Consider the following 23584-nt stretch of genomic DNA (forward strand, 5'->3'; position numbering starts at 1 on the left):
TTCCGATTTGGTTGAAATGGTACATTTTGTCCGAAGTAGTTGCGCTAGCCCTCATTTCTTCTCCTCCTCCATAATTACTTTAAACGGATTTATATACACCAAGACTTAATGAAAGTAGGCTCATCGACTCATTTTTCAATAAACTGAATTGCGAGTTAGCTGTAGATCATATTGTAGAATATAGAAACATTGGCTGTAGCTCAAACTTTGACACATTGCAAACATTATACATGTATAAAGAGGTATAATACGCGTCGAGAAATGAAGGGTGCATTACCTACATTGCATCCTGTAGTATAAAAAACAACCAATAAAGATAACTTTTGTCAGTACAGGTCTGCTTGAGACTTGAATAGAGTTATATGTAAATTAAACTTTTTTATTATAAAATTGGGCTAATTACATGCAAAAATAATTTCGTACAGTTGATACAGATTTTATTGTATTAGAGTCAAGCTTCTTATTTCTCTTTCCGTTGTCGTAACATGATTGGCAGTGATCGTTTTGATTGTGGATTTCTCTTCCTTAACATTTGTTGTCTGGCGTATTCCAAAAAGTAAGGTTTATATGTTAAAAATAACTGCATATCATCTAGATCTTCTGGATTTACCTCAGCAATATCTGTTAACTGGAAGTACAAAACAATTATATTACAATCTTACATGTATAAATGATATAGTATATCGATGTTCAACTTATGTCCAAGAATTCAAACAAACATGTGCAAAAAAAGTTTACAATTCAAAAGATTATTTTTTTTAACTACACATGAGTTCACCCTAGGATTATGATAGGGTTCGAGGATCCCAATTTATTATATTACTTGTATTGTTTTTATTGTTGTTCGTCTCTTCGTCGTTTTTCAATATTACGACTCTCTCTCTCTCTCTCTTTATATTTCTTGCTATCAATGAATTGAAATGTTCATTTATTAAATAAAGTATTAAAACTTGTATATGTATTTCTATCTTGACTGTCCTTAGATACAGTATGGGTTTTACTCATTGTCAGAAGCTGTCCGTTTACTCATAGTGCTTAATTCGCTTCATTTGGACTGTGTAGGATTGTTCCCTAATTGGAAATAATACCAAACCTCATATTTCATAATATATATAAATGATATAGATGCACTTATATAAAACATACCTCGTCCTCTCGTCTTGTCGGGTGTTCTGGGCTTTCAAAGAACCAGCAATGTATACAGGAAATGTGAAGAGAAAGGACTGCCAATGAGATCAGTATCGTTGTATATTTCATTGTCTGAATAAATAAAGGCAACAAGAAATTATAAACAAAAATGGTATTATGTGATCCGTCTAGAGTGGGGTGCTCATTTTCGCCATATCTTTCCATGTTTTCTACAGTTTATGTTCAGGTCTATATGTTTTTGAAGTATACTGATATTTCTATATGAAGATAACTTCAAATGCAAAACATTCCTAAGCTTGAAAACATGTTTGTTTGAAAATAATCATGTGTAAAGTTAGATTAAAAGGTGTTTGAAATTTCCTGAAGTTTTGTCAATGGGGGACACATATTCGCCGTTTTTACACATCTATTTAAAACCAAATAACTGCAGCTTTATATAATATTTATCAAATAAATTTCATTATAGATAAACAGCAAACATTTCAAAGGTTTAAAAAACAGAAATGTAGGCCAATCAGTCAAAAAAATGCTAAGAAAAAAATCTATGAAAATCCTGTTTTTCATTCAGGAAATTGACCGAAAATCGTTGTCCGTTTTTCGATCTTTTGCAGTAAGTGCCTTAATTTTGTTTGAGTTTAAAAAATAATCATATTTGTTATAAAATTATAATTTATTGGCATATTTCTTCCATTTCAGTCATCCTTTGAAGTGTTTACACCTCAAAATCATAAAACGGCGAAATTGTGTCCCTGGCGAATATGGGCCCCCCACTCTACACAATCTACTAAAAGATAGAACATAAAAAAAACTTCTAAGTTTTTAATGTCTAAATTAATTCAAAAACAACAGCAAAAACTTTGTCTGTATTAGTGTATATACAAATACTAGCCTTACATTAAAAAATGGTACATTTTGAGCTGCTAACATAAGATAACAAAAGTAAAGCTAAGATTATTTGTTAGATATTGATTCTAGGATGAATATCATGTTTATTTTAGTCGTGGATTGTAAAAAAATATCCTGTACAAAGTCAGAAATATGACAGTTGTTATCTCATCGTCTGATGTGTTTGCAATTTTGATTTTGCCATTATGGACTTTCAATTTTTGAATGTTTCTCTGAGTTTGGTATTTTTTGTTATTAGCTTTTTCTAATCATTATAATGATAAAAATTATTAACATTTTTTATTTTTCTCCATGCAAGCTTGTTACTTCCGGTTTATTTAAGAAAAATCTGCTGTTACATATATAGGTCTACTAGCCTGTTGATATCTTCAGTTAAGCAGTCACTAGCATGAAATATATTGTACTTGTTTGGCTTTATAAATATTTTGATGTGAGCGTCACTGATGAGTCTTATGTAGAAGAAAAGCGAGTCTGGCGTATTAAATTATAATCCTGGTACCTTTGATAACTATATATTATATGTTTTGATTGGGTCTATTTCATGAATATAAGATAAGATAAGATAAATTTCATTTCCAAGAGGGGGGCCCATTATTGGTATACTCAGTACAGTGTTTATAAATAAATATAAAAAAAATAGACTATAGGTATTTTTATCCTTGTGGTTTTTATCCTTCCAAATAAAGGCAACAGTAGTATACCGCTGTTCAAACTCATAAATCCATGGACAAAAAACAAAATCGGGGTAACAAACTAAAACTGACGGAAACGCATAAATATAAGAGGAGAACAACGACACAACACTACAATGTAACTAACACGCACAGAAACGGACCAAGCATCAGACAAAATCCCACGAGAATAACAAATATAACATCAAAACCAAATACATGAATTTGGGATAGACAAGTACCGTGACACGTCTTATCGCAATGTCAATTTACACTCAAAAATTAGAGAAAACAAACGACGCAACGTTAAATTGTAACACACACAGAAACGAACTATAATATAACAATGACCATATTCCTGACTTGGTACAGGACATTTTTAAAGGAAAAGATGGTGGGTTGAACCTGGTTTTGTGGCATGCCAAACCTCGCACTTTAATGGCAATGTTAAACATTTGATTTGTTCTTTTCGATTTTTTTGTGTAGAGCCAAAATGTTAAAACTATATTGAATAAAACGTGTATCTAGTTATTAAAAGCAAAAGTCTTTACGACAGCTCTTAAATATCCTTTGCTATCAAGAGAACCAAACAACTTAAATTGGTAATTCAATTTCTTGTACTACCTGAATGTAGAATTCGTTGAAATTTCCTGCAACGTTTGTTATTTACATTTTTCAAATCTTGTACTGTGGAATAGCACAGCGATATAGAAGCCTATACGACAAAATCAGTCCAGACAAACTTGTGAAATGTTAAAATAATGTTAAAATAATTGTTTTCATATATTATAAAAATATTAAAATTAAAGATTCTTCAAAGACAGCAATATCATTAGTGAAGACACTATATATGAGAAGACACTATCAAGCTTACTTTCGTCAAGAGTAAAGCTGTCTTAAGACCATAAAACCACGACGAACAGATTATCGAGTTTTCTGGAAAAACACAAAGTAAATTTTAAGCCTCTCGAGAAACTCTGGAGCTTTTTTATTCGTTCGCTGCTCTCACATATCAATATCAATCAGTACCACTATATTAACGTGCAGAAAAAAAGGCAACAGTAGTATACCGCTGTGCAGAAAACAAGACAATCTCTTCATATAATAGCAACCAGTGTGTATTGATACAGGAAGCCAGAGTACCAGGCTGAGTAAATGTACGTTTCAAATACGTGCAATAAGGAGCCACGGATAATCAACATCAGGAAATCAGGAAATGGAAAAGGGCAAACGTAAGGGAAAGGCATTATCTTTAGCAAACGTTTTAATAGATAATATGCTATCGTGAAGATTGGATATTATGTATGATGTTTTATAACAAAGAATCTAAAGACAATAAAAATAATGATTACATTTCACAGAAATATATTTTGATGTATTACGGAGTTTAAAAAGAAATTTTCCAATTATTGAAAACCTAGCATTTTATTGTATGATTAATCGTTACATATGTGGGTTTTTTTTATACATTTGTCGTCCTTCGTTTTAAACCATGTTGTAAGTTTCGTCTAGGATGATTTGTGGATTTCACCTTCCGCATTTATACATATAAATGAATAAATTCGTTCAGCCAATCGTTCTTATACATCATTAATTTTTTAAACGATCGTACGACGTCAGAAAAAAATCATCAGCATTGAACTGCTATTATTATATTCTCATGATTGGATAACAAATTTGGAATTGCACATTATGTTACTACCCAGTAGGAATTGATAAAAAAAAAGATTAGCTGATTAAAATCTCCAACTTTACGTTGATGTTAATAAGTCTGCTGATGAAATCATGACGACCTTTTAAAAACATCTCGTAATGTTTGTTTTATTGCCTTTTTTCTTCTTTTTGCATCTTCAAACTATCATGATCTAAAAGACGACAGCAAAATTACATAATATATATATATAGGTGTCATACCAACAATTACTCCCTCAAATTTAGAACGTATGTGAAAGTAGGCCTACTCGGGACAAAAAAAAGTGCATTTGATGTCATTGTTTACTTAAACTACCCAACAAATTTGCAGAAATGAAACTTTTGGTGAAAGAGAAATATATTAAGACCATGTTGAGCCCAAATTTACTTGTCTATGAGTTCACATTAAAAATTGAGGATTAATGCGCTCCATAGTATACTAATTTAAGATTTCAAGAAAACCAGGGGTTATTTTTAGTGGTACATCCATTCGGAAGGTTTCTTCTTTCTTATATTGCTTTAAAGGTATGCTGAAAATTGGCATGACGAAAGGTGATACCTGTACAATTCAGGACATACCTGGTTTGTAAGAGGTTAAACTTAAGATAAAAAATTTAGAAAGCTATGAAAATTGCAAAATTTGGTTGAACAGATAGGGACTTTTAATTGGTGGTCTGACACCAAAAGGTAAATAGTTCGATTCTTTTTTTATATATTAAAAGGATGTTACAAGTTCCTTAAATTTGCAGAGTTTCGCAAAATTTAAATTTACGGTATTTCAATTTCAAAACTCGTTTTAGGAACACAAGACACAATGTAATATATGATGAGAATCGTTTAAACTGTATTAGGATTTGTATCAATTAAATATATATCTGGTATATTTAGTATGTGAAAGGCGCTTCGTTATTTGTATTTAATGAATGGCTGTTATTTATTTTGAATTTATTGAACCATAAAATTAATTTTTGACTCTTCCCATTGAATAATCCGCGAAGCGGATTATGTTAAATGTGAAGAGTCAAAAATTAATTTTATGGTTCAATAAATTCAAAATGAATTATTGCCATTCATTATAAATAAATTTATATCAAAAATAAGGCTCAAAGATATATATTAATACAAATAACAATGTACACAGATGTTTGCGTATGAATACACAACGTTAGAGTGGGCGTGTCGCTATAAAAATTGATAACATTGAAAATAAAGCTAATTCTTTTAACCAATCAGAAGACAGTAAATACACCAAATTTATTTATTGCTTGGTTTCGTTAAACGATGAAAGCAAAAAGTACCAGAATAAGAAATAAAGGTTTTCGAAACTAAATTTGCCAAAATTGTAATCAAAAACTATATATCTTAGAAAATGAAGGCAATAGCAGTATACCATTGTTCAAAAGATATAAATTGATTTAAATGAAACCAATTAGGGACACAAACCAAAACCAAATGAAACACGTCAATTATAAGAGTAAAACAACGGAACACCAAAAATACTGAACTGCTGCAAAAAACAAACGCCAACTTTCATAGAAACGGACTATTTGATAACCACTGCTTTATTTGTGACTTGGTACAGATATATAAAGGCAACAGTAGTTTACAGTCAGGATTCGACTTCGTCAAAATTATCTCCCCATTACGCCATTTCATTTTCACAATCGTAGAAATGGAAGCCATTGTAGGGATGACGCGCTACCAATTTTGCTCTTGAAAACCGATAAATTTATCCACATTGCACCATTACGATCCTTATATGTCAGTTGTATTTTAAAAGATAAATGTATCAACTAGCTAATGAGCATCAGTTAATGATATTGCCTGCATTGATTCAACTTAGGGAGCTACCATTTGATTTTTATGGGGCGTCTAGGATGAAATTTGAAAAAAATAGGCAGGACAGGAGTTTTGAGTAAAAAAAAAGGCAGGATGAGACACTTTGCAAAAAAAAAAGGCAGGATGACAATTTAGGTAAAAAAAGTCAGGATAAACTAATAAAAAAAGGCAGGACCGAATAGAGTGAAAAATAAAGAGGCAGGACAGAGATTACAACAACAAAAAATGCAGGAAATTTTTTTTCATCCTAGCGCCCCCCCTCCCCCCCCCCCCCCCCCCCCCGCCCCCCGCATAAAAATCAAATGGTAGCTCCCTTAAAACTATTGTCTGATCGGTTGTAAGGTGGAATTTTCGAAAATTCATAAACATTTTAAAAAAACTCTAATTAAATACTTCGTGGAAGGGCAGACTAGATTTTTTTAGTGATTGAAGACTATAAACCCTAGTTATCACACACAAAAAAATATAATTTTTGGAAGATATGCATTTTCATCATCCAACTTGAAAAATAGCTATTCGAACACACCTACTCTGTTTTTGTGATTCATTAGATAGGTATTTCACTTGACCCATATATTTTATCTTTTAGTACTGTGATTGTTTTATGTTATAAAGTCAACCTGTAGCTTTGATATATAAAAAAGATAGAATCTGAAGGGAAACGATTTATGAAATATTCTTGCTTTGTACGATATCAAGACAAAATATTCAACTCAAACACGCCCTAACAAGGTGCATTCGATTTTCTCTTTTCGATACAATTGTTACCTAGTTTTTGGATTTTTTTCTTGAATCACACAATGGAGGGGCAGACACGAAAATTACTGAACTAATAGATTGATATGTTTTCCGTCCTTGGTAATTTTTTTTGGAAAATCGGAGGTAATGCATTTTCTACATCCAATTTGAAAAATACCCATGTCGTCGACCTGATATCTAATTGTTCTGCTTAACTATGTAGTAAATAAATTGAAAACTTATGCAAATGGTGTTTTTAAAATAAAACACTTCGTAATTGAGAAGAAAATTGTAATTTTGTTTGTTTTTATTAACTTTTAAAATTTTTGTCACTATAGTAAACATTACAGTAAACATTTCTCGCCTTCTCTAACAAAGAGCTTCGATTCTTTTGTTCTATTTCAACCGGGTTTCCGACTGTTTACCGCTGTTCAAAAGTCATAGATCTAGTGGGAGAACACAAATTCGAGTTACAAACTAATACCGAGGGAAACACATCAACTATAAGAGAAAAACAACGAAACAAAACAACTAAATAGTGCAACAAATAATAAACGAAAAGGTAACATACAAAGAAACTAACTATTAGATAACAACTGCCATATTCCTGACTTGGTACAGGACATTTTAAGAATATAAGATGGTTTGAACCTAGTTTTACGGCTAATCAAACCTCCCGCTCATTTGACAATGTTAAAATTACCGCTAAAATGACAACATTGCTTGACCGGAATACAGTATAAATAATTGCAAGACACACAGAGCAGAAAATACATAAATAAAGAGCATCATATGCATTTTAACATTTAAACCGCAGAATAACAACAAACATATAAAATAATTTACGACAGTACAATAGAGGTATGAACTGTGGTTCATACAAAAAGTGACGTCACAGATAAATTTTTAAAAATTCAATATATCATTGTGATTAAGTTTTTAATGGTGTTATTTGATATATTTTCTAACCATTACAAGAATATTGATATAGAATTGTAATATATATATATGTTATAATGGTGTTATTATTAAAAATAGAGAGCATCATGCCTAAACGAAAACATCTATGAAACAAGCAATAGTCCACAAAACAATACAGAGAACTGATGATTGAGTAAACATAGCTAATCCGAAATTATTCACAATATTTTTATAAAAGTGCATCGAACCGATAAGTCTACAATATTATGATGATTTAAAGCTCATCTTAAAAATAGAAGAATCAACGTTAGAAAAGCTATTGACATAAGCGTAAGCAAATTCAACAAAATATGAATTATATGAAGTCCTAAACTCCAAATAATATAAAAATAAGCTTATCGAACCATCTAAAGACTAATTAAGTAAAAATTAACTGAAGATCACCAGCAAGGAAACAAAAATCAACAATACGAGAGAAAAAAACTAGATACTTTCGGAGCTTGATGAACAAAATGGGTTTAAAAAAAATAACCAAAAGTTAATCTAAGGTTAACTTTTGTACTGAAGGGAGTAGATGGAACTTTAGTTTTATACAAGTGAGAGGTTTAGCGAGCTAAACGACCAAGTTTTATTTTCATTTTCTACAACAAATATTCATGTACCGAGTAAGAAATATGACAGTTGTTTAACATTCGTTTGATGTAATTGGGCTTTTAATATTGCCCGCGTCACACTGTCCCGATTTTTACGCCGATGGTAACACGATTATGGAAATTTTCAAAATTGGGACTGATCGTATTCAGATCAGGCTATTCGTAGTGCCATCTTTAACCATCGTAGAACCATCGGCCACTTTTTCTAGCCTTCGGGGACAACTTCGGGAAGGGTTCTAAATTTTTTAACATGTTAAAAAATCCCCGAAGGTGCGTCCGATGTTTAGGGTTCGTATTGAGTTCGTATCACCATCCTCACCATCGTAATGTCACCGGGAATGCATCTTTGAACATCGTATTGCATTCGTGTTTCCATCTTTTCCATCGGGCAGTTTTGACATTACGATGTCTACACGAATGAATCACGAAGATAACCGAAGGTCTTACGATGGCAACACGACTTCGCGAAGACCTCGTAATCCCGTCGTGATGCCATCGAATAAAAGTACGAAGGTGACAAGATGGAACTACGACGGCAATAAATCCAGCTAAATGTAAGTTACTTGTCGCGCTTAAATACATTTAAAGTGCCATGCGCGATATGCACTGGTCAGTCTAAGGGACCGTTCAATATTTATCAGATGGATGGGCCGGTGCAAAATGGGGCGGGGCAAGCACTTTTTTTGTGGAAATATTTGGATGGGCAAGAACTTTTTTTAAAATATTTAGTGGATGGGCCAGAACATATTTTATAGGAAATTTTTTTATCCATTTTATCGGTGTGTAAGAAATTTCTTTTGCGGGCACTCAAAAACTGGTAGCTTGGTTCATTTCTGTCAACTTTAAGGATTTAATTAAGGATTAAAAAAACTAAAATTTTCTGTTCGGACTATCTTATAAATTATTTTGACCTTATGGAATACCAAGTTGTTTAATAGTTTGGTGTATTGCTGTTAAATTTATGGATTTAATTAATAGGTAAGAAAAAAAGCTCAAATTTTTTGTTAGGGATAAATTCAGATAGTCAACTTTAATTTTTTTGTAAATTTTTCAAATCAACTTGGATTTTCAAAAACCTATACAGCTTATTCATTAATATATTGATCTTATAGGAAACCAGGTTGTTTGGTAGTTAGGTGTATTGCTGTTAAATTTATGGATTTTATTAATAGGTAAGAAAAAAAGCTCAAATTTTCATTTTAGGCTAAATTCAGATGGTCAACTTCAATTTTTTTTATAACTTTTTCAAATCAACTTGGATTTTCATAAAACTCAAGAGCTATCTCAATTATATATTGATCTTACAGAAAGCCAGTTTGTTTGGTACTTTGGTGTATTGCTGTCTTTTTTATGGATTTTATAAATAGGTAAAAAAATCTAGAATTTTAATTTTAGGCTGAATCTAGATAGTCATCTTTAATGTTTTTTATAACTTTTTTAAATCAACCTGGATTTTCATAAAACTATACAGCCTTTTCATTTATATATTGAACTTACAGAATGCCACGTTGATTGGTAGTTTGGTGTATGTCTGTCATTCTTACGGATTTAATAACAAGGTTTAAGAAAAAGCTTAAATTTTCAGTTTATGCTAAATCCAGATAGTCATCTTTAATTTTGTTTATAACTTTTTCAAATCAACATTGATTTCCATAAAACTTTACAGCTATTTCATTTATATATTGATCTAAAAGAATGCCAAGTTGTTTGGTAGTTTGGTGTGCTGCTGTCATTCTTATGGATTTAATAAAAAAGGTTTAAGAAAAAGCTAAATTTTCAGTTTTAGGTTATTTCAAGATAGTCGTCTTTAAATTTGTTCATAACTTTTTCAAATCAACTTGCATTTTCATAAAACTCTACTGCTAAATCATTTTTATATTGATCTTACTGAATGCCAGGCTGTTTAGTACTTTGTTTTTTTTGCTGTCGTTTTTATGGATTTAGTTATTGCTTAAAAAAAGCTGCAATTTTAAGTTTGGACCAAATTTGGATAGTGACTGGTCACCTTTAAAAAAAAATTTAACTTTTTAAAAATAACTTAGATTTTCATATAACTGTACAGCTTTCTCATTTATATATCAGTCTAACAGAATGCTAGGTTTTTTGATAGTTTGGTGTTTAGTTATCAAATTTAGGGAATTAATTAATAGGCGAAAAAGGCTGCATCAAATTCAAAAACATGCCTCCCTATATTTGCTTAAAAGGACCATAATTATTTCTTTTTCCAAAAGTAGAACAGATAAAGGAATATTCATATTTGAACTAAATGTATACATATATATGGAATTAACTAGCACATTTTAAATTTCAGTGTATTAACACCAAAGTTTATTCTTTGATTTCAAGACATAAAATTTTAAAAACTTTAAAATAGAAAAAGAACCTAAATCATTTTTGATTGTCTTATAGTTTTAGAGGGGCAAGGACTTTTTTTATAGATTTTTTTAGATGGGCAAGGACTTTTTTTCAGAATTTAAAAGGATGGGCGTTAGCTTTTTTAATGACACAATATTAAGAATGCACCGGCCCATCCATCTGGTAAATATTGAACGATCCCTAATACGACAGTTAAGAAAGACGTTCACAAAACATGGACCTCATATCATATGATTCTATGAGAACAAGAAAGGCGACAGCGTTGTTTCTATTAATTCACATGGAACAAGAAGAGCAGGTATTACAGGCTCAGGATTTACTTTTACAAATAAAATATAATTTTATGTCAATTTTTCATATCAAATAACATTATAAAAATCATAAACGCGCCTCGTATACCAACACCGAGGTACACGTATATAGGGAAACCAACTTTTTCTTCATTATTCTGATTTTTTATGTATCGTCTGAGTTGTTGTCACACGAATGTTTACTCCATAAACATTTTTTTTTTCTACATGTATATGTCATATTTTGCTGCATTTGTTGCTTTCCCCACATCCGTCCTTTCCTTTTGAATAAAATGGATCAACGAACCCATTATCTTACCTTTAAGATAGATCAGTAAACATGGGCATAATTATGGGTGATTATTCAGACTAGTGCACACATTTTACAGTTCAAACAAGGGAATGCCGAGCGTGGCATCCCCTTGTATGTAACATATTAGGGACAAATATGGACACTATATTTGTATATGACACATGCAGAAAATGGTAAATTGAATACACATATTTGATACATAAACTATTTTTTTAGAAATCAACCAAATTATTCAGTAACTGGAAATACCCACGGTCTTCCGTCTTATGATTAAACCAAAAATTAAATGTACAATATAATGTATATTCGGCATATAATTTAAATGCATCGTAAGCTGTACACGACGTCTTTTAGACATCGTATGGCCATCGCGCCATCATCGTAATCCATCGTGTAGCCTTCGTGATCCATCTTGTAGGCTTCGGCTGAGATGTGAAGCTTAAATACCGTCTTCGGTTAATCTTCATATGTCCATCTTTTGCTATCGTATATACTTTCGGCACCCTCGTATAGACTGTTATTCATCGTACTTGCTTCGGTCACTTTTGGGTATTTTAACGAGATCGGGACCAACTTCGTACGAACTTACAATTTTCGCATTCGGGTGTCCATCATATATAAAAATCGGGACAGTGTGACGCGGGCATTAGGAGCTTCGCTATTTAAATTTTCCCTGGAATTCGGTATTTTTTTTAATTTATTTTTACTTTTTTCTTAACAAACTCGTATATTGCAACGGAAACATTTTACGTTAATAATGTCTATTAAGTGTAAGATATTAAGAACTCTACTGAAGCTCATAAGCGCCACACAACTTTTTTCAAAAGTATTTCTCCCTATGTTTGCGTTATACCGCAAACATTTGCAATATAACAGAAACTTTTGCGAAATAACGCAAGCTTTTGCAACCCTTTGCGTTAAAACGCAAACTTAGGAAAAAATATTTTTAAAAAAGTTGTGTGGCGCTATTAAATACGCTTCCGTAGAACTCATCTTCATCAGTACTAGAAGGGCAATTAATTGATTCTTTTTTGTCAAGGAATCACTCAACAGTATTAAGAAACAGTGTTATGTACGCAATACATTTATCACTTGACCTGGTAGAATGAATGTGTTATTAAATAATACAGTCTTCTTTTTAATTAGTTTTGTAATTTTTCCTGAAGAAACTGGTAACACAACTATCTCAATAACTACTAATCAAATTTGCTCCCTAACAATGTAAAGCAAATTTTCCGTAATTGCTATGATAATATATACGTTAACAGGCAAACGATCTGGTAAAAGGTACATGGATATGCAATATAAAAAAAAATAAGCCATTCATCTTTTGGAGTGAAAATAACAAACAAAACGAAAAACAGATTATAAGTTGTATGTGTAACGATAGATTCGTCATATATACAAGGATTAAAATTCATTATCATTTCGCCTACAAAAGACCCTTTAGTGGCGTTCTAATAGAAAAAAAGTTAAAATATCAAATACTGTTCAAACTTCAAGAGCATTGATGTCCCCAAAATTCCTAAGTTTTGCCAAATAAAGCTAAAGATAAAGCAACATGGACATATTCGTTACGTTCCAAACTCAATTTGTTTTAGGACTGGCTGTATAATACACAAAAAACCAAAATACGTGCATGTTCAAAACTAGACAATACCAATTCACACCAATCGTATTAAAAATACCCCACAAAAACCCATAGAAGATCATCAGAAGGGTTGTAAGATCCTGCTACACGTATGACAACCGTCGTGTTGTACATGACCATTGCAACTTCTTTGATTCGCGGAAATCGGAGATAAAAGAAAAGATTCATGCATTAAAAATTCGAAGAAAAACATAGCTTTCTTTGACACAGAAACCCTCAAGATAGAAAGAAGGCGTCGATAAAGAAGTAAGCTACAAATATATATATTACAAAATACTCAACCATATATTTTATGTACCAGTGCAGTAAACCCCACAATTAATTCCGGTGTTTAACCATTTTTGAAAAAAAGTAGTCTAGACTGATAAGATGGAAGAAGTAATCGAATTAGAATTGTTACAGACACAAAATCATTTCTTATATTAATTTCAAGGGCTGAGCTGTCATCAAACAGATACAAAGCTGCTTATTATTGTTTGCTTTTTTTCCGTAAGGTTTGGTCAGTTTCTTCGGAAGACGAAGACGATTTGGACTTTCAATAATCCTAGCTTTTTAACCTTTTTAACTAACCGAATCCACGTGTCAGTGAGTGCTTATATATCCCATTGAACCTGATATCTATGATATTGCCAAAAGTAGAATGTGTGCTTCAGGTCTTTCATGATTTTTTTCACGATAGTGACACAGATAAACGGAATCCTACTAGAATCAGTGACAAAAACAATGTTGATTTCCTCTTTCCTATTGTCATCTTTCCAATTCCTATCTCATTTAGATACTTCAGTAATCACAGTATGTTACGCTCGCGCAATTATACTATAAAGGCTAAAACAGGTTGTTTGCTCCTTTCTCAAGAACTTCTCAAGCAAACTTAGATTCTTGTTCGGTGTGAGTCAAGGCTCTGTGTTGAAGGTCGTACCTTGACCTATAATGGTTTACTTTTATAAATTGTTACTTGGATAGAGAGTTATCTCATTTGCACTCATACCACATCTTCCTATATCTATTTAAAAAAAATGACTGCAATCGACACTAAATACGTTGAACAGTTACAATCACGAATTGGTTGACGGAAACAATGTGGTTATGTCTCAACTCAATAGCGACATATGTTCTCGGTCTTTGATTTTAAGATGTCAGTATATATATAATCGTCTTATCTGTAATTTTAACGATTGTGAATTTCTGTGTGTGTATGGATTCACATGGTTGTTAATGTCTGCATAGCAGGAAACGCTAATCCAGTTCTAACTTCAAAGAAATACTAATATTTACGACTTTAAAAACCCCGTTTATTCACTTTCATATATGTTTTAAATATAAATTGTTTACCTTTTTCCAATGACATGCAATGCAGTAAGATATACAAAACAATGTTATCTTAAACTAATACTTACAGCTTTAGAGATGTAAACTGCTCTGTTTCAAACTTCGAGATAGAGGCTTGCTTCAGTTCCCCTTTTATTTAATATTTGGAATGTACGTAGGTTAAATCAACCATTTATGGCAACGTAATATGTCCGCACCTGACTTATTAAAGGTAACTTCTGCTCAGGGAATAATTTTATGATTTTGATCATGATGTATGGAGATCTAGTGATTTCCCAGAAGTCAGGGTGTTGATTATTTTTCTTCTAAAAACTCGATATAGTTGTATATCTGATAGAAATCCTCAATAATTTCATTTATAATACAAGGAACGAAAATAAAAAATATGTCTAATTGAAAAATTGGAGTTTTATTACTTTCTACGAATAATGAAATTTTAAGGAATGTTATATACCAGTATACACTCGATATATCATTACTTCCTAATATATATAACTTGTAGCAAGAACTAATTTGTAAAATATTCGATTTTCAAAAAAATAGTTAGCATTGGTTATAAATAATTAGAAGTATTAAAATGTCTTAATAAGGAAGAAATATGATTTTGATTAGTTTGATCTAAAGTGATGTTTTATACTTTTTCACACATAACTGTTTAATGTAGGTGTGCGATTATAACAATTAAATATGTAATATTGTTTATAAAGAATTTGGCCACACATTTTTATAACACGATTTGGACTCTTTTAGTTATTATTGATAAAGATAAGACATCATTTTGCATGATCAATAACATTTCAACAGAGGATTTGAAATTATAGTTTCAACTGTCTAGTTATTACCATAAGCGATCTCATTTAAACAGCAACACAGTTTTCATTTTCATATAAATAGACATACGGTAAGTATTTATATAAAGAGAATAAGTTACAGTTATAGAGGAGGTTAGGACGTTGCTAACGTAAAATGTTATTTTTCAAAACGTCAATCTATCGAAAAAATTGTTAATTTTTCGAAGGGAAATTATGCATTTTCGAGTGATTTTACTTTATAGCTTCAAAACGAACATCGGCTACGCTTTTTTAAAATGACATTTGACCTGATACTGTTTGGAGATTTTTTATTCCAATTTAAGTTATTTAAGAAATTGAAATTTAGGTTAATGTAAAACATTTCGACACCATTCTATCTCTTAATTTGGCACGCGAAGGTATAATTTTAAAGCATATTTCTATTCACCAGGTGAAAATAGCTTGTATGCAAATTTTCGTAAAAACTTATTATGGGATCGAAACTGTATCGTATGCTCTTAATTAACAAAGTATAACAGACGTGTGATTATAGAATATCTAAAAATAATTTCAAAAAGCCAAATGTACTGTTACGAAATTAAATGTACAGATAGAATCCATTTCATAGTGATCAAAATATGCGAAGTCAACCAACTTATGTAGGTCATTATTTGCATAATAAAAGACTACGTATATCATTAACACAAATTATCCTTCCTGAGCATCTTACATCACCCCTTTTTATATTGTTGGGTTCAATAACGTTATGATCTCTGTGTAACGTTTTGTAGGCTATTTTTTGTTTTTCGATCATCATTTAAAGTACTTTTGGACTTTTGGTAAACTCAAGGGGATGTGATACAGTTTCACGGGAGTTAACTCTTAGGACGATGGTATGTCATACTCCCCAGCAGGTTCAAAAATCCTCAAAAATGTTGCTTTCGGGGTCAAGTCATGCAAATAATTTTCCGTAATAAAAACCTGCTCGAATGAAAATTAAAATAAACGATATCCGAATTACACAACAAGTCAAAGGGAAAGTTTTAACCTGTCTTTCGATTTTTAAATTTTTAAATTATTAAGAAACTAAGGTTTCAACTCCCTCAGTCAAAGTTGGCTTTAGATGAATATGGCTATTTATTTTAGTTTTTTTTTTACAGATACCTCTTCAATGGTCTCGGTACTTATACATTTTCCGATTTCAAATGTTTGGCTTTGAGCGTTCCTGATGCAGGGAAATCCAGAAAAGCGCTTCGGACGCAAGAAATTATTAAACGTGTTGTTTTCAATTTTTTCAGCTGTTGATCTATAACATGGCGTTGTTCTTCTCATCTGAATTCATTTGGCCTAAAACCTGAATGAGGTCTGGTATTAAAAGTTTCTAGTCCTTTTTGCGTAAACCACGTGGTCGATATAAAGAGGGCTATTTTCTAATTAAGAAATAATTCAAGCAAGTCTTGAATTTGTTCGTTTGGTAATGACCAGCCCACCATGCGGACTTGCTGAAACCCATAAATATAAGAAGAATGCAATAGAATAGAAAAGAACATAACCTACCTCAAAAATCCATTTAATATTGTTCGAACTTGGAGCGGACAAGTAGCGGAATAACCTTCCGCCATATCATCCTGACGTCATCACTTCATGAAGACGTGCAATAATTACAACCTTCAAGTTATCAATGTATCTATAATATGTATGAAATGTAATTGGATTAACTAAAGGTGGCGAGTATATCAACAAAAATTGATATGAATTAAAACAATCTGAAGAAAATTTCACTAAAACCCCACTTAACTAAGCAACAAAAGTACAAAAAATACGTCGAGTTACACCTGGTCATTGATTAGTAACCAGGTGTATTGATTACACCTGGTCATGGATTATTGACTTAATTGTAATCATGGTACCTTTGATAACTAATTATTGTCTGGTTTGTTGTCAGGTCGAATATTCGAAAGTTAATAACATACTCACTTTGGATTTATTATTACTCGCAGGATACCAATTTTCGTAAATCAAATATCCATGAAAATTGGTGCAAAAATCAATATCTTAATACTTCGCTGGAATGTGACGCTAAAACTTTCACAGGGTAAAATAAATAACACATATTTGTTGTTGTGTATCATTGAGATCAAAAGTTGCCCTAAAGTTGATCATTAGGTGCAAAAAGTGTAAATTTTGACAATTTTTCGTCCTTTATCTTGACACCGAAGACCCAGGAATGCTGGTAAAGGTATCAAGCTGTAGCCTGCATGTAGAGTGGACTCAGGTTAACAAATTGCCCCCAACAGTTGTTAGGTGGGAATGAATCTGAGCTTGGTTCAGCAGTCTATAGAAGGTCATTTGGACCAAAAATACGGAATTTTTCAATTTTTTCCGATTTTTGGCTTCAAATGGACCCAAAACCAGAAGTAGTCGTTTCCTATGCGTATTTCAATAATTATAACGATCAGTAGTTATATGCTTGCGGGTTGGCACTATTTTTGCAAGTTTTAGGCATCTGAACGTCCTGTGTAAGACACAGAAAGGAAGCCCACCCCTCCAGAAAACCAATAAACATGACTATAGATAGCTTCAGGTTGACGGAACATGCATAACTTTCAAAATAAGTATCATAAAGCTGACTTCTAAAAGTATGGAGTGCCATTGGAGTCAAATAATGGTGGTCAGGGTACCGCATGCTAATTGTTAATTGTAGAGTAGTTTTAAGAATAAAGTAAGGAGATTCTGACTTTTTCTTTTAAGAAAATTAGAAGATTTCGTTTGACAATGAGACACTCTCCACTAAAAAACAAAATGATCGGAGCAAAAAATGACACCTATAGGTCATCGTACGACCTTCTACTTGAACAAAATCCATACTGCATAGTATTTTAACTTCAGTGAACCTTATGCTCATGCATGGTCATGATCCAGAATGTTTTTACTTTCTCTAGGAATCCTTCATTTTTATTTAATTTTTTTTAATTTCACTGGGTTTTAGTCTGTTTGTTTCGGTTTTCCATATTAAACCGTTGTATCGATATTTTTATTTATGCGTTTTGTCTATTGACATTTTCAGATTATATTTTCACAATTTTGAATTCTCATTCTTAAGAACAGTGAAAAAAACGAAATATGTCACTTAAACAAGAGGCTGTCAAGAGCCCGAATCGCTGAGCTGTTGATTGTTGCTTGAAATCTTTCATCAATAATTTTAGTTCATATTAATAAGTTTTTACCCCCATGTTCCATTTCATCCATAGTTGCTGCGTTTCTTGACGTACAAGGAAATAAAATGAAAAATCTACACTAGATACTCTAAAACTCATTAAGCCCCAGTTTGACTGAAATTTATTCAGCAGTTTCAAAGGAAAAGATGTTTTAAAGAAAACAAATTGAAGGACAAAATTGTAAAAAAAACATTTCTTTAAATATCAAATTACAAATTGTCCTTACAATCATCAACTCAGGAGCAATGACCTAAATATCAGATAGACGATTTGGCTGCTAATTGCTAGACAGGTATACCTTGATCTAATGCATACTTAAACTTCCCGTCTGGTTAGTTCTTAATGATTTAGTTTCTGACACATCAGTCAAAAACTGCATTTTACCCTTTGTTCTATTTAACATAGCGTAAAATAGAACAAAGGGTAAAATGCAATAAAATAGAACAAAGGGTTGCCATGTTATCTGAGGAAACAGAAAATAAAACACAAACATTATTCTAAAATAATTTGACTTACAGATTTTGTCTAATGCTTAGTCCGTTTCTGTGTATGTTACATTTTAATGTTGTGTCGTTGTTCTCCTCTTATATTTAATGCGTTTCCCTCAATTTTAGTTTGTTACCCCGATTTTGTGTTCTTGTCCATGAATCTATGAGTTTTGAACAGCGATATACTACTGTTGCCTTTATTTACATCTAGAAATTGACAATGAGAGTCGGTTGGAAATAAAACTTTACGACAAAAGACACATACAGCTTCCCAATTGTGATCTTTCCTTTTCTATGTTGCAACGTTCCAGCAGCGCCTGCATACGAAGTGTATATCCCAATTGATAAGATATTCCCGGGATTGTATTTGTCTGTTTGTCTTTATTTTTGTTTTAACCATTGCGTTGTCAGTTTATTTTAAATCTATGAGTTTAACTGTCCCTCTGGTATCTTCCGTCCCTCCTTAAAGAATCATGCAGCTTAAGTTTGATTTATCTTGGTTCAGCAGTCTCAGAGAAGATTTTTTAGAGTAAGAAAACGTGATCAACATATTTTATTAAACTGTCTTAAAAGGGACTAAACTCCTTAAGGCTCTTATTGAAAAGTTTGGTCATATTCAATAATTTTAGATCTTACTTTGCTGAATATTTTTGCTTTTCAGCTTATCTTATCTATATCAGTATTCAAGATAATAAAAAACAAAGTGCAATATTTCCTTAGAATTACCAATTAAGTTGCCTCAACCCAACAATGAATGAACTGTCAGATTCATCCGAAAATTTATGGGCTGATAGAACCTTTTTTTTAATATTTATTTTATTTTTATCAAAACACATAATGCATAATCATGATAATATACAAAGGTATATAAATTATTCTTTACAATGCAGATAATACAATGTCAGATAATTATAATTAAGTTAATTTTAACAATTCTTACAATTAATTAACAGTTTGAGTTTTCTGCTGCAAACTAATTTGTCTATGTTTTGTTTTATTTCTATAGTAAAATTTTGTAGAAAAAGAAAAAAATTGATAGAGAAAAGAAAAGAAAAAAATCAAAAAATTTGTCCAAAAAAAAACCCAACAACAACAAAAAAAATTCATTTACAAGTTGGAAATTTTTAGGAGAAAAAAAACAAGAATTGGTCATTTGCGGTTTGCTCTATATATTACTGCCATTATATGGTATCTGATTCAAGAAAGTCGGAAAGTAAAGAGCCAGATTTATAGGTTAAATTAGCAAATTTAAAAAACAAAAGTCTCATGTATTTGTGTGATTGTTCTCACTTATAAACACAGGAAGTGCCAGCTATTCCATTCTCTCTCAAACTGTTCTTAGTTTTGTTTGTGAATAGCTACATTTTTTTTTCAGTACAGTACAGATCATTTAACTTATGTTTGAATGCCTGAGGTAACAGAATTTTTTTCAAACATCGACTTGAATAAATATAATATTTAATACAGAGCAATATCTTATTTTGTACAATACAGTTTCTAACATCAAAAATACAAAATACAAAAGTTTACAATTATGGTTAAGTGTTATGTGTGCTGTAGATGAAGTCATCACTTTACCCCTATATTCAATTTTTAGCAGTGGCGGCCATGTTTTTTAATGAAATAGAAAATGAAACAAGCAATGTATTCTATTAACCCTAGTGATGATTATGCTTGCGTTAGGTTGGAATCGATACAGTAGTTTGAGAGAGAAAAATATGCTTGAAACAGTTAACATCTGACGGACAACGACGTACGCCGACGAACTATATCAGACGCCGTGATGGCAAAAGCTCACATTCCCTTTGGAAAGGTAATCTTAATATTTATATATATATATATATTTCATGTTGCTCTCGTTCTATAAACTTAGGTAGATATTACTCAGATCTATCATCATGATCTTAGTAGTGGGAGGACAAGGTGCCAAGGTAATATTGTATTATCATCATCATTTATTAACGGTCCCTCCTCACACATAAATAATTGCATTGCAGGTATTTTCTATACAATCCATAATGTTGATTGGCTGAAAACAACCCAGAGGCATTCCAAGATTAGATTTATGTCCAAAAAAAATCCGTGCTTACATTCAGGACGTGCTACCTATGACAACGTAACAACAATACATAGGAAAACAAACGAATTATTGGATATGAATCTTATTTTCATGGTTGTAGTATACTAATGTAATTATTAAAATTGTATGCACTTTTTTGATTTTTTAAGGTTGTGAAGTCGTTGATGGTGTGCACATTTTTATTATGAATATTCGCACTTCATACAAAGTGTGTTTAGGTTGGTTATTATTCGTTTGTTTCTCCGTCATATATTTTCTCCCATTTATTTGTATTGTAGTCCTGTCATGTAATGTTGTCATTTTAATGTTATAGTTAACATCATTGCCATTGTTATATTAAAGTTCGTTTCTGTGAGTGTTACATTTTAATGTTGTGTTTCTGTTGTGTCATAGTTCTCTTATATTTGATACGTTTCCCTCGGTTTTAGTTTGTAACCCAGATTTGTTTTTTCTCTATCGATTTATGAATTTCGAACAGCGGTATCCTTTCTTTAGGGCAACAATTTGTAACCCTAATGAAATTACAAAATGATTCATTCATCTCTGAATTTCTTTTTTGATGGTTTTGTACAAGCTCGTGTCATAACTAGAATTGTCTAATACTACTGCTAACATTAAATGAACCAATACTGGTCATAGGTGTAACAATGAAATATATTAAACAATCAATTTGAAATACAATATGTATGTTACCCACTGCTTTATGGTTTATAAAAAAATATACAATACGCATACCAAGTTTTAGGCATTTATCATTTGAATTTACCGGTCAAGTACACTTTTGTTTCAAAACGTATTTTAAACGTATCAATCAAATGCAATGACAAATTAATCAATGATGTTCGATCTTGAACTTGCAGTGAACTGAAGATTTTTTCCGAATAGAAAATTTGAAACAGTAAGGCTTTAAATTTCACATTGATATTAAAACGTATGTCTGAGTAGAAAGTTAATGATCCAGGTGTATGTCAAAGAACGTCTATTCCTTTTTAAAAAAAAAATTCATCAGAAGGTACCAAGACCTTGTTGGTAATATTACTCATCAACTTAAAAAACAATACACAGTTTTCTTGAAGAAGGAATTATGGGTACTTACGTTGTTTTTCATCTCAATAGCGTGTTATGGTATTCTTGTATTTGACTTTGTGAATATTTCCCTTACTGTTTAGTTTATGTTTTTTGTGATATTCATTTGTCGTTGTTCCGTCTTTGTGCTAATGTTCCATAGTAAATTTCTGTATTCTTGGCTTTCATTTTTGCTAATGTGTCTTGTCTATAGCCTTCTTGTATTTCTTTGTTCCATATGTGTTCCTTTTATAGTTATTAAGATTATAACACAATTTTGATTGCTGTACCCCTATATTATTGACTACATTACCTATTATGTTTGTTTGTTTTGTTCACACGTCGTTGTTTCTAAATAACGGAATTTTATGCGACTGTACTAATGGTGAGAGGTTAAGCTATCTATAAAACCAGGTGTAATCCCCAATTTTCTACTTAAGAAAATGCATGTACCAGGTCAGTAAAATGTCAGTTGTTTTCCTTCGTTTGATTTATATAAGCTATTGGTTTGCCATTTGATTACGGACTTTGCGTTTTGAATTTTCCTCAGTGTTCGGTTCTTTTATTATTTTACTTTTTTCCTACAAATTAAATGATTTCAATTCTCATATCTACGATAGAAGCAACTAAATAAATATCTACCAGTTGATATCAGAGTCCTGTGACGGCGTGCACAAAGCTTAGTCCACAAACGTAACGACTTCAATTACTAAAATCATTTACGACGTCGGCATTTTCCCCAGAAAATAAAAGCGTAACAAAAACACTGGACACTGAGTTCATGACATAACTTTTAACATAAACGTTCAACATAGCATATTTCTTTTCTTTTTTCTAAAAACAAAGCATAGCAAATGCACATTCTGTAAATCTTTAAAAACATATGATAAGGTCAGTGTAATGGACTTAATAAGCGACTATATCGTGGACCCTATTCAGATAATAGCGTTAACACGTTATTTAAATTGTAACATAATAGCTGGACATTAAAAAGATATAAGGTGTTCAGCCTCGACTACCTCTTGTTATGCACAATTGGAATATCAGTTCAATTCGAAATTTAAAAAAATAGCAACTAAATATTTTGTTTACCGATTCTTCCATTTTCTAATAGTAATTTTTTCCTAATGAACACATTCCAAACTTATCCACCATGGCCGTTTTTCATTTTTTATTTTTTGGGGGAGGGGGGTTCAAATTCGTATGACGTCATAGTTCGAATCCAAAAAGTTTTATTATACGAAAATGCAAGAAAATAAGTTGAATTTGTACAAATTTCAGATCAACAATCTATTTTATGCTAATTAAATGTTACAAGTTTCACATATTTTTGCTATTTTTCTCCATGTTCGTTTCATATTCTATCGATTTGAACTTTTACAATAACGTGGATTTTAATCGCTATTTTGCAACA

The 23584-nt window shown here is 31.5% G+C and overlaps 1 long non-coding RNA gene across 1 annotated transcript; it reads right to left on the reverse strand.

The window, feature by feature from the left end:
* Positions 1-374: 374 nt before the first annotated feature.
* Positions 375-14743, reverse strand: LOC139522533 (uncharacterized). The gene is made up of 3 exons (XR_011664467.1): positions 14597-14743; positions 1147-1260; positions 375-628 (listed from the first exon to the last, which is right to left on the reverse strand). It is a non-coding gene; the product is annotated as an uncharacterized lncRNA (long non-coding RNA).
* Positions 14744-23584: the final 8841 nt, after the last annotated feature.

The sequence above is a fragment of the Mytilus edulis genome, chromosome 5, assembly GCF_963676685.1.
Source record: "Mytilus edulis chromosome 5, xbMytEdul2.2, whole genome shotgun sequence".
NCBI classification, from domain to species: Eukaryota; Metazoa; Mollusca; class Bivalvia; order Mytilida; family Mytilidae; genus Mytilus; species Mytilus edulis.